Source organism: Taudactylus pleione, unplaced genomic scaffold, assembly GCF_031769625.1.
Source record: "Taudactylus pleione unplaced genomic scaffold, aTauple2 ptg000244l, whole genome shotgun sequence".
NCBI classification, from domain to species: domain Eukaryota; kingdom Metazoa; phylum Chordata; class Amphibia; order Anura; family Myobatrachidae; genus Taudactylus; species Taudactylus pleione.
The window spans coordinates 13,045,771-13,058,976 of NW_028284646.1; the positions used below are offsets into that span (position 1 = coordinate 13,045,771).

Sequence of the window (13,206 nt, forward strand, 5' to 3'; positions counted from 1 at the left end):
CTTAGTCACTACTCCCTAACTAGCTAAACTACTGGAGCCCTCGACTTAACACAGATATAATTTAAGGGTCCTATTCAGTTAGAAGCGAAAAAGTCCATTGCCGGAGTTTTCGCTGTCATCGCAGGTTTCAGGTGTGAAAATGTATCGCGCGTGTCCCCGTATTCAATTTGAAATCGTCAAAAACGGGACCCGGCGAAACGCAAATAGGCGAAAAGTGCTGTCATTTTTGGGGAAATAAGCCTGACACCCCCCATAAGATGCTCTGATATGGGGTTCACTATGGGTACCGCCGATTAGCCCTGCTAAAGGTATTTGGGGTCTTTGAATGGTCTCAATAGGCGCTATTTAGTGTCTTTGGGACAGTGATGAAGAATAGCAATTAGACATTTTTTGGGGTGGAAAAAAGTAGTTCCAGCAAATTTGGGGTACATGAAAATGGGTGCAAGCATATTTTAAAGGTGCTAAAGTCAAGCATTAAAAAGCACCAAAAACACACCTTCAGCAAACACCTGCAATCCCCCAATACTACCAGACCCCCCCCCCCATAGGCTATTTCACTGGTTTTTGATTTTGTACCCCCACTTTGATTTTTTTTTTTTTTTCGCCCACTTTTTCAAAATTCTTTTTTTTTTTTTTGCCGTTTTTGACACAATTGGCGTCAAGGGTGGGGTTGCCGCAATTTTGCACCCCAAAACCCCAATCCTGCACTTTTCTTTTTTCCCACAGGGCATCCATTGGCAAAACTTTGCCGCTGGTTATAAGGCGCAAACTTTTCGCACCAGCGAAAAGTCGGACTAATTGAATATGGGGATAACTTGAAACCGGCTAAAATGACGTCATCAGCGAAAAAGTATCGCGGAAACGGACGTTTCACTTCTAATTGAAAACGGCCCTAAATCTTGTATAATAATTTAGTAGTCATTTGTAATTTCAAAGGTGTGCACTGCAGCAGAAACAAATAGATGTGTACATAAGCCCTCCTGCTAAAGGGGTCTATCCACTAGGTGACCTGAAAGACTGAACATCTAGCGTTCAGACCTTCAGGTCGCCGAGGTGCGGTGCCCGCACTGAACGGAGTTCACTGAACGCCATTCAGTGCAGGAGCCCGACCTCTTTTATATCTGAACACGCTGAACCTGACGAGCATGTTCAGTAGATAGTCGGGGTCGGCAAGGACACAGCGTGCACGCCGGCTATCCATTACATGACTTTGTGAACAATGGAGGTTTTGGTCGGATTGTTCAAAGTCGTGTAATGGATAGGCCCCTTAAAATTATGAAGTACACAATATATGTTCGTTTCAGCATCTAATTCATGTAGGAAATGTAAGGTTTAGGGGATAATGTTTTCCCCTATACACAGCAGGCTTTCCTGGCAGCAAATCTATTCAAGCACACTGCAGCTTAAACAAAACAATTGAATTCCTTTAAGGACAGTAAACCAATCTAAAGTCCTACTTAGCGCGCCCTAACGGTAGTTGGGACGCCTAAAAGGGGCTTTTCAACGATTTCTACTCTCCACCTCAGGAGGCAGTGAGCAGAAATCATGCATTCAAGACTGTCGGCAGAAACAATTGAATAGCTCCGACGGGTGCAAAAAAAAGACGTGCACAAATACAATTGAAGTCCTCCCTTACGATGAAATTCATGTGTTTTCGCCGTGCACCCAACAGGGCAATTTAAGTGTTGCTCCATTCTGGTGTGAACAGGCATCAGCATTTCAGCTAGGCCCCTCCTGAGGAGTCTAACAGGAATGTAATAAAAAAGTTGTACTAATTAATGGGCGCCCACTAACAATTGAATTGCTCTGTGCGGGCGCGTACAGCCATGGAAGCACACGTTTCTACTTGCAGGCCCCATGGGCAGATGAGCAGAAATATGCGTTAAGTCGGCACTTTGGGTGCCCAAAGCAGGACTTTAAACGGATTTAGCCGTTTTACGTTACTAAACTCTGTCTATTTGTTTACGTTATGCATTGCTTATGCCCAAAAACGTTTGAATATTGCACCCTGATCTCACATCACTTTAGATGGGAGAGAGGGTGAGTTAAAACAATTTAATCGCCCCCTTAGAGTTCACACGGGGCGATTCTGTTCAGCGCGAGGTGAATAGCACCGGAAAGTTTGTTTCTGGAGCTATTCATTTCACCCCGCTGTAAGGTCCGACTATAACATCTTATGTCGGAGAATGCCAGTTCTCGCGGCTTAACCTGTGTGTTTAGTCGCAATAACCGACATTCTCTGACTAAAGGGCCGACCGTGAGGCTGTTGGCGCCGCCTTAAGCCAGAAAACAGCCTCGCGGCCAGTGCTTTAGTCGCATTTCTCCTCAGGAGGGTGCGAGAAGAAATCCTTTAGTCGGGCTAACAACGCGGTCAATTGAAAAGCTTCGGGAAACCCTTCCCAGGGCTATTCAAAAATGTTCAAAAAACCTTGACTGCAAGTTCAAAAGCACTTTCCCATAAATGCAACAGAGTGATCCCCCCCCCCAGAGTGATCGTGTTGAGCGACAAAATATGTGGGTCCCAGGGACCAGTCACTTAACTCAGGGCTCGACAAATTTTTGTAAAATCTAGGAGCCATCTTAAAAGTTTAGGAGCCAGACCAACGTCCATTACCAAAATTATGAAAGCTTGTATAGCGCACCACACATGCCCTTTCAGTGCCCCTCAACCCAGTAGTAAGCCCCTTGTAATAATGTCCCCAGTAGTAATCCCCTTGTAATAGTGCCCCTTGTAAAAGTGCCCCCAGCAGTAAGCCCCCTCTAATAGTGCCCCCAGTAGTAAGCCCCCCTCAAATGCCCCCAGTAGTAAGCCCCCCTCAAATACCCCCAGTAGTAAGCCCCCTCTAATAGTGCCCCCAGTAGTAAGCCCCTTAAAATGACCCTAGCAGTAATGAAACGTCCTCCAACTTTTGAAGGGGTAGACAAGGTAGGTTCCAATTGGCTGCTGCGCACAGCATCTCGGCCGACTCAGGAGCCAGGGATTGGCTGGAAGCAGATTGCGTCCCCAGGTAAACGTATCTTTCATGAAAAAGTGAGTCCCCATTCCTCAATAACAAGTAAAATACGCGATATAGTGCGTATTTGCGATCACTGCCCACATACCTGTCCCACATCATTTACCCAATGCTTGAGCATTTTAGAGAAAATTACTTGAAAACTGTCATGTCCGTATTGGCCATATTGGGGTCGATTCAATTAAGAGCGATTTAGTCCGACTACAATCATTTAAGTTGGAGAATGCTGCTTCTTGTGACTAAATCTAGGTGTTTAGTCGCGAGAACTGTCATTCTCCGACTAAAGTCCTGGCCGCGAGGCTGTTGGCTATGCCTTAAGCCGGAAAACAGCCTCGTGGCCGGCACTTTAGTCGGATTTCTCCAGGAGGGTGCGAGGGGAAATCCTTGCTCTGAATTGAATAGTTCCGGGAGCTCCCTCCTGACGCTGTCAACAGCACCCTTAATTGAATCTACCCCATTGTGCTATTTAAATGCCTCCAAATGCACCATTGGCAGTGGAGTACCAGAGGTTCTGCACTCTCCCAAGACATTTTTAACTTCAAAAAAGATTTTCTTCACTGTGTGCAGGGTTTCCCGCCACACTTCCCTGCCGGAGACCCGGCCCACACTCATGAGGGTGCATATCGTGCCCAAAGGCATAAGGATTAGCTGCATAGAGGCTAAACGTGTGCAAACTACTGGACGGAATAGGTTTGGGTGACCAAATGCCTGACTTAGTGCGGATTTCTACTCTCCACTTCATCAGGGTGAGCAGATATAATGGGCGTCTGCAGCACTCATGCCTAGCGGCACAAAATTGATTTACTCCTGCCATTTTAGATGGGAGTTGCAGGCGCTTGTAAACAGTTGATCCCCACCCCCCCTCACTCAAAGAATCTGCTGCTAACGTTTTGTTGCCCAATACTACAGGGCACCATCAGCGGTCCTATGGAGTCCATGCCTCGGAAGATCAGCGCTGTGTGTGTGTGTGTGTGTGTGTGTGTGTATGTATGTATGTGTATATGTATAATATACACACGCACACACTAAGGTAATGTGTTTTTGTTTTGTCAGTAGCCAATTAACATGCCAGTATGACTTTGGGTTGTGGGAGGAAACCCACACAAACATGGGAAAACAGACTACCTCCATACAGATTGGGCCTTGGTAGGAGTTGAATCCAAGACCTCAGTGCTGTGAGGCAGTAATATTAATCACTATGCCAAACATATAAAACAGTCTCTAGAGTTATAAATTGTGAGCAATAGAAATAAAAATCCAGTGAGCATCAGTTCTGGGCAAAAGTCAAATGAAAATGGCCACACTTGTTCAAGCAAATAGGAAAGTGATAGTTACTGAAATAACCATGCATTACAACAGTGGTATGCATAATAGCTTTGCTGAAAACCACTTGTTGAACTTTGAAGTAAAGCAGCAGAAGACAACACTGGGTCCCACACCTTGTTGGCTAATTATAGGAAACTTAAACCACAGTGTGCAGAGTTCCCCCGAAACTGGACGGCTCAGAATAATGTTGCCTAGTCTGATGTATCTCAAAATCGTGCAGTTGGCAGGATCAGAGTTTGGTGTACAGAATTTGGAGTGAATTCATACTATCTTGTGTTAACGGTTCAGGCTGATGGTAATTATGTGGGGAATGTTTTTTTGGAATAAATCATGTTCCTTAATACCAATTCAGCATTGTTTAAATGTCACAGCCTACCTGAATATTGTTACTGACCATGTGCATCCCTTGTTAGCCTACCCCTCTCCTTATGGTTACTTCCACCTGGATAATGTGCCATTTATTTATTTTATTTTATTTTATTAAGTTTCTTATATAGCGCAGCATATTCCGTTGCACTTTACAATTGGATACATAAATAGAACAAAACTGGCTAATAACACACAGATATATAGGTAGGAAGACCCTGCTCTTAAGCTTACAATCTTGCCATGTTACAAAGCACACATCTCAAGCTGGTTGCACAAACATGATTGAGATCAGTAAGCTAGTGTCCTGTTATCAGCTGTTTTGTTCAAAAGCTGGTCACTCAAAGGACACTCCTTCCTTTTGCTGAGCAACAGGGTGATTTTTTTAATTGGTTAATATTCAGATTAGGCAGTTGCCCCTTAAAAATAAAAAATAAAAATCTTTGGCTGCTCTGTGAGGTTCCAGAAGTTCACAGTAAATATTGTCAAATCGCTGAAAATCCTTCTCTGCTTCCTGATATGCTGCATTACATTTCAGTGTGGGATATATTGTGGGTAAATCTAGTCTTCTCTGTAGGTGCCATTTGCAAAGAGTTTCTCAGGCAAAGATAATCTCCCGGAAAATGGACAACACAGAAGTAGGTTAATGCATATGAAAACAATAACAAACTAGTTTTTGAATTTGTCTAGGGGGGGGATAAATTGTTAAATAATTAGGTCCCATCTAATGTGGCCAGGAGTCAATTCAATTGTTTGTGCAACCAGCCCGCTAATGCACGTGACTAGCAGTGTTAAGCGGCTTCTCTCATGTTAAGTGCTGGGCGCAATGCATTTAAGGTGTGCCTGGCACTCGCGTCAAGCCCCAAATCCCTACTTTATGTGGATTTCCGCATGCACCTCTGAAAACCGCAGTAAGTGCAGTCTTTGGGCTGGTTGTCCAAAACAATTGAATATCTCCCAACCTCTAGAGAGTATGAGCAGGAATATGGGTGCCTGCGGCATTTGTGCCCAATTGGAACAACAATTGAATAGCTCCTACGGGCGCCCAAACAATTGAATATCCCCAGAATGTTCTAGCCCTTAGCCCCGTTGACAACTTTTCGCCGTCTTTGCTGCTTTTCTGCGCGAAAAAGTATTGCTCACTTGCCCGTATTCAATTTGGAATCGTCGAAAACGGTACCCGGTGAAACTGACATCGGCTAAAAGTTCTGCCAGTTGTGGGGAAATCAGCCTGACACCCCCCAAAAGATGCGCTGACATGGGACATCCCCCGAATAGCCCTGCTGAAGGTATTCAGGGTCTTTAAATGGTCTCAATAGGCGCTATTTCCAGCAAGTGGTGAAGAATAGCTTTTTGCTACTTTTTTTTTTTGGGGGAGAAAAAAGTATTCCCATCAAATTTGGGGAATATGAAAATGGATGCAAGCTTATTTTAAAATGTGTAAAGTCAAGCATTAAATAGCGCCAAAACGCACCTTCAGCAAGCACCTGCAATCAAAAACATACTTCCCCCCATACTTGTAGACCCCTCATGTTGCTATTTCGCTAGTTTTTTCACCCATTTTTTCAAAGTGCTTTCTTGGGGTGTTTTGTGCGGTTTTTTGACTGTTAGCCTTCAGGGGGGTGTAACTTTGCACCCCAAAACCCCAATTCTGTACTTTTTTCTGCCGGGTGTTCATAGGGCTCGATTCTATTCTGCGCAAAGTGAATAGTTCCGGCAATCAGCTCCCGGAGCTATTCAATACACCGCGCAGCTAACCCTGACTAAGGATTTCTTCTCTCACTCCTCCGGGAATGCGAGCAGAAATCCGACAAAAGTCCCGGCACAAGGCTGTTTTCTGCCCATTGCACCGGGAAATTAGATCGGGGAATGCCCGTTCTCGCGCCTTTAAACAGGGTGTTTAGTCGCGAGAACGGGCATTCTCCGACTAAACACCGCGCACCATTGAATAGCTCCGGGAGCTAACTCCCGGTGCTATTTACATCGCAGGCAATTGAATCGAGCCCACAGGCTCACATTGCATTGCGTTATCGCGCCAGCGATAAGGCGCTAAAATTGAATATGAAGATAAATGAAATCGGCGAAAATGACAGCATCGGCTAAACGGCTTTTCGCACCAAATTGAATATGGCCCTTAAGTGATTATAGTTGAACTAAAATTGAATAGCTGCGGGTCCAGCATCCTAGAGCTATTAACATCCTGGTCAATTGAATTGCCCCCATAATTTTATATTTTGAAACAAGTTTGCAACCGCATGGGAGAATCATAGCAAGCAGTACTGCAGTCCTCATTGGGGTAATACATGGTGTTCTCGGCTAGAGAGAGATGGATTTACAATGGGACTGTCAATGTGTATAGCACATTTTCCCTCAAAATTAGGCCCTATGTTTTATTTATAACTTGAAAATAAAGTAATATAATACAGCACAATAAAAGCACAGTAATGGAAACAAAATAGGCCATAGCAAACAATATGAAAAACATGTGAAACTATCATTTTTGTAGACTAAAGTAGGGGAAATAAAAAATAAAATTGTGACTTGGTGGGATGGGATAGATCCCCCTTGGAGTCTAGATGCCCTGCCTAACAATGAGGGAGAGAGGAAATTGTTTGTCTTTACTAAAATCAAATCAGAGAGCTTAATTAAGGGATCATAAGTAACGAGAGCATTTGGAGAGTTATTGTTAGGGCCCCCATACACTTCGATATAGCAGCCGATCCGACAGTTTGGAATGATAGTGCTGCTATATTGTTCCGTGTCTGGGTATGATTTCGGCGAGTGCGTGCTCCTGTGGGATCGTACATCGCTCCTCCAGATCTTTCTGCATGTTCAGTTGATCTGGAGGAGCAATGTACTATCCCATGAGGCTCTGTGGGGGGAGGTGGGTGCCGGCATATCGTGAGGTCGGCCACCAGATCGCACCATGTGTGGGGACTGCCCAATATGTCAGCCGTCACATCGCAAGGTGCATGTTGCACCGTGTATGGGGCCCTTAAAGAGTACCATGAGTTCCAGATTTTGCGGAATTTTTCAATTCTGTGATCAACTCCATTGAAGCACCATAACAGCAAGCTTGTGTTTTTCCAGTCTTTAGCGATTTGCGATCTTGTGGCATTACAAATATGTTGGTGATCGCGCAGAGCCAAAAAAATGTGGGTCCCATGGACCCCTCACTTTAAAAAAAAAAAACTTGGGGTTCTATCTAACCTTTTCTGGGTCCCATCTAAATGAAGGTTTTCTGTAAATCTAACAACTTAGCAGCCACAGCCAATGAAGCATGTAGCAGATGACATTGACCCTTATAAGGTGATAAAAATAGATCAAATTAAAAAAAGACACCATGGCCTCCACAGGAAGAACTAAAACATAATTACGCTGGTAGTAAAAAACACTGGCCCCTAAAGGAAAAAAATTAAATGCATTCATTCAAATTCATTGCACTGCAGCTTAACCTGCTGTGTCATTGCATCATTGTGGCGGGAGGTGGCATGCAGCTACATGACCTCCTGTTGTTGCATCACTGTCTCTGGGTTCGGACTGCACCTGAGCCACCTGGAAAAGGCCAGCGCTGCCAGGCTACAGTAATTCAGCACGGTGGGTGCACACAGAATTTGTGGGGTCCAGTAGAAATTAAACACAGGGAGAAGTGAGCGGATGTTTACAAAGACTCAGTAACATATAAGGGGAGGGTAGGTAGAGGGACAGAAGGGGGCAAAAGCGCACACGATGGTGGGCAGAGGCACACACTGGGGAGAGAGAAAGTAAATATAAAAAAAAATAAAAATAAAGCTATAAAACAGACACATCTGGTGGTGAGGATAAGGGGTGGGGAGGTCAAAGAAATGCAGACACTCATTTTATACACAACCAGCAGGAGGGAGTGTGTTGGGGGCAGCTCTATATACTGAGCAGGGCAGTGACCTCAGATTGGCTGCCTGTCATTACAGTGCATGGGCTGCGGGGAGCTCTCTGTCAGCTCTGCAGTACTTTGTAAATCAGAGTGGTGAGCAGTCTCTGGATCTTCCCTGCTCACCACACTGAGCTCCGCACAGCTGCTGCACTGAAATGACAGGCAGCCAAACTGATTCACTTCTAGGCTGCCTGTCACATGTCACTCAATGCTGGCGAGTATGGACAGCCGTCTGGCAGCTCCCCTCTCCCCTGGTACAGACACCTTGTATTGGGAAACCCTACTGGAATGCCGCTCACGTCCTGGTTCTCTCAGATCTTAGCCGCTAATGGTTTTATACATGAATGACCATCCATTTTTATCCTGTTGAAGAATGAGTTTTATTAATTATTTTACAGAGTATATATTTCAGGTGTTTACTGAGATTACCATTCTGTATATATGATTGTTTCTCCTTCATCCACCAGTAAACACTGGAGATCAAGACACTGGGGTATAGATGGGTGGAGCTAGCACTTTAAATCTTTAAGAGTGAATGACTCCTCCCCCTCTATCCCCCAGAAGCCCCAGTTTGAGAATTGTGCCTAAAGGGAGTTGGTTACTTGGGGCTGAGCTCCAGCCCACACTTAGTATTATCTGTTGTGTTAACAAATCCAGCTGTTTGCCAACTAACCCAGTGTCAATAGTTATTACTTGTTGTTCTCGTTTTGCACAAACTAAGTGGGCAATTCAGTTGTTCAGGAGGCCCATAGCTCCTGTATAAAGTGATGATAACTATTCAGTTGTTTGCGAGACCAGTCCCGTGCTGGTCGTGGCAGCCACGTTCTCGCGTCATAAATGCACGGGATCATCCTCGTATGCAGCTTCTCCCGGGCTGGATGCATTGCCCTTAAGGCGCACTCGCATCCAGCCCCAAAGCCCTTCTTTAGGCAGATTTTCTGCTTGCACTTCAGGAGGGTGCGAGCAGAAATCCACGGTAATTGCGGGCTGGGGTCCAAAACAATCGAATAAATTGAATGGCTTCCGGTGTGTAGATGGGTTCTATGGCAATTGAATTGCCCCTAAATGTGTATAAATTAAATTATATGTACATTCTTCTCCTGGATGACATATAAGCATCAATCAGGGAAATATTAACATAATTGGTCTAATGACCACTATATATGTGTGTGTATGTATGTATGTGTGTGTGTGTGTGTATATATATATATATATATATATATATATATATATATATATATATGCGCATAAATATTGGGACATTCACAGAATCTTCATATTTTGGCCTCTATTCACCACCACAATGACTTTGAAATGAAACAAACAAGATGTGCTTTAACTGCAGACTTTCAGATTTAATTTGAGGGTAATTACATCCAAATCAGGTGAACGGTGTAGGAATTACAACGGTTTCTATATGTGCCTCACACTTTGTAAGGGGCCAAAAGTAATGGGACAAACTAAACAATCCTAAATCTAACTTTCACTTTTTAATACTTTGTTACAAATCCTTTGCAGGCAATTACAGCCTGAAGTCTGGAACGCATAGACATCACCAGACGCTGTATTTCATCCCTGGTGATGCTCGGCCAGGCCTCTACTGCAAATGTCTTCAGTTCCTGCTTGTTCTTGGGGCATTTTCCCTTCAGTTTTGTCTTCATCAAGTGAAATGCATTCTCAATCGAATTCAGGTCAGGGGATTGACTTGGCCATTGCATAACATTCCACATTTTAGCCTCAAACTCTTTGGTTGCTTTTGCAGTATGCTTCGGGTCATTGTCCATCTGCAATGTGAAGCGCCGTCCAATGAGTTCTGAAGCATTTGACTGAATATGAGCATATATAATATTGCCCAAAACACTTCAGAATTCATTCTGCTGCTTTTGTCAGCAGTCACATCATCAATAAATACAAGGGAATCAGTTCCATTGGCAGCCATACTTGCCCACGCCATGACACTACCACCACCATGCTTCACTGATGAGGTGGTATGTTTTGGATCATGAGCAGTTCCTTTCCTTCTCCATACTCTTCTCTTCCCATCACTCTGGTACAAGTTGATCTATGTCTCATCTGTCCATAGGATGTTGTTCCAGAACTGTAATGGCTTTTTTAGATGTTGTTTGGCAAATTCTATTCTGGTCTTCTTGTTTTTGAGGCTCACCAATGGTTTACATCTTGTGGTGAACCCTCTATATTCACTCTTGTGAAGTCTTCTCTTGATTGTTGACTTTGACACATATACACCTACCTCCTGGAGTGTGTTCTTGATTTTGGCCAACTGTTATGAAGGGGTTTTTCTTCACCAGGGAAATAATTCTTCTGTCATCCACCACAGTTGTCTTCCGGGTCTTTTGGTGTTGCTGAGCTCTCCGGTGCATTCTTTCTTTTTAAGAATGTTCCAAACAGTTGATTTGGCCACACCTAATGTTTTTGCTATCTCTGGGTTTGTTTTGATTTTTCAGCCTAATGATGGCTTGCTTCACTGATAGTGACAGCTCTTTGGATCTCATATTGAGAGTCGACAGCAATTGATTCCAAATGCAAATGTCACACCTAGAATCAACTCCAGACCTTTTACCTGCTTAATTGATAATGAAATAACGAGGGAATAGCCCACACCTGTCCATGAAATAGCTGTTGAGTTGATAGTCCCAGTACTTTTGGCCCCTTAAAAAGTAGGAGGCACATTACCGTTGTTATATATATATATATATATATATATATATAATGTGTGTGGATCGATCGAGAGAGATCGATCATATATCAGGGCTCGACAAAACCCGCCATGGCGACCAGATTTGGCTGCCTGGCGACCAGGTTTTTTCAGCAACCCCCGGGCCCTGTAGTGCAGACCGCAAGCGTGGTCCACACTACAGAGTAACAAACATGCAGCAGTCAGTGGTGGCTGTATGTTTGTTATAGCAGCCGATGAGTCTGTCAGACTCTCATTGGCTGCTGCGTCGTTCACGGAGTGAGCCGGCTGGAGCTCACTCATGAGCTCCACCTTCCGGCGCACCCCGCAGCAGGTTGGGAGAGACATCACGTCATTGTCTCTCTCCCATAGTGCAGAGCGGACAGCGGCGGTCGTCGGCAGGAGCGGGGATCAGGTAAGTTCCTTTTTTTTTTTTTTTTTGAAGGGGCACTGCATAAGGGGGTGACCGCTACTGTGGGGACACTGCATATTGGCGGTGGCTGCTACTGGGGACACTATGGGGGGGGTCACTGCATAGGGGGGACTACTACTGGGGGCAATGCATAATGGGGGGGCACTGATTAAAGGGGCACTACATAAGGAGACCATTACTGGGGGGCACTGCAGAGGGGGGATTACTACTGGGGGCACTGCAGGGGGGGATTACTACTGGGGCACCCCGTTAATGGTGTGGCCATGGGGGTTGGTTGTCAGGGGTGTAGGTGCTTAGTAATTGTTCCCGGGGTTAAGGAGGGTTCTGGCTCCTAAGTTTTTGAAAAATTTGTCAAACCCTGTCATATATACATTTTTTTTTTTGAAGAACAAAATCTGTTGGTACTCATTCACACATACACTAGAAAAATGTATTAGTGGCGATGTGTTTTCAGTGTACTCTTCACTTCACTTGTTCTTTTATCAATGCAATGTGTTGTACTGGTAGTATGCGTTAACATATGAAATGGAGTCGCTACAATCCCATAAGAAACCATTCATGCTGTTTGATGTATTGTCCGGGCATTGGTGATTGGAAGCACATTAAATAGAGTCCTTCATATTCATTAGCTCTCTTCTAACATCCTTATGTACATGCTTAAACTTTTTTTTATATATATATATCTTTTGTAATTGATTGTCCATTATTTAATGTTAATCTCTCCTCATTTATAGGGGGGGATGCAATTGTTTTCGTCGCCCGTAGCAGTATTGCGTGCCCGACGGCAGCTATTCAATTGTTCCTGCTGACTGGCTCGGTAGCATGATTACTGCTTGCACCCTGTTGAAGTGGTGAACAGAAATCGGTGAGAAGTCTGGATTTTGGTGACGCAAACTACTGTTTGGGTGCGCTAACTGAGCTTGAGATGCTGGGCGCAAGTCTGTTTTGCGGCTTAGTGCAACGATAACAGCCTCGCGGCTGGCACGTTAGTTGGAGAATGAGGGTTCTCACAACTAAATTCTTCTGTCAGACTAAACCGTGCACTGAATTGAGTAGCGCTGTGAGCTCCTTCACTCCTTCCCGGCAATATCAACAGCTCACTGAATTGAATTCCCCCCCCCCCCCTTTATAGTTTAGTAGTATGTGTATATGTATTTGTGTGTGTGTGTGTGTGTGTGTGTATATATATATATATATATATATGTGTATATAGCGTTCCCGCTAGGCTGTCTTAGCGGGGCACGGCGCCCTGCCCTCCTTCTGGAGGGCAAAAAGCACCCTGCCCTCCAGCAGGAGGGCAAAAAGCGCCCTGCCCTCACAGCCTGCGGGAGCCGTTCTCACCCGCGGGACGCAGTGTCCCGCGGGTGGAGAAACATGCGGTGACCCGGTCACCGCCGGAGAATAGACGCAGGGCTTGGGGGCTGCCCGGCGTGTCCGTAAGTGCCGGGCACGCCCCCAA

At 44.8% G+C, this 13,206-nt stretch overlaps 1 protein-coding gene across 3 annotated transcripts in view; it reads left to right on the plus strand.

The window, feature by feature from the left end:
- The window catches only part of EIF4G1 (eukaryotic translation initiation factor 4 gamma 1), an 81,134-nt gene that overhangs the window by 8,972 nt on the left and 58,956 nt on the right, over positions 1 to 13,206 (plus strand). Inside the window, exon 1 of one of the 3 annotated variants that reach the window (XM_088479707.1) lies at positions 12,554 to 12,612. The exons of the other annotated variants lie outside the window; for them this stretch is intronic. The gene's annotated coding sequence lies outside the window, so the exon portion shown is untranslated. Of the gene's footprint in view, positions 1 to 12,553; positions 12,613 to 13,206 lie in introns of those variants that run through there. 3 annotated transcript variants of the gene reach the window in all.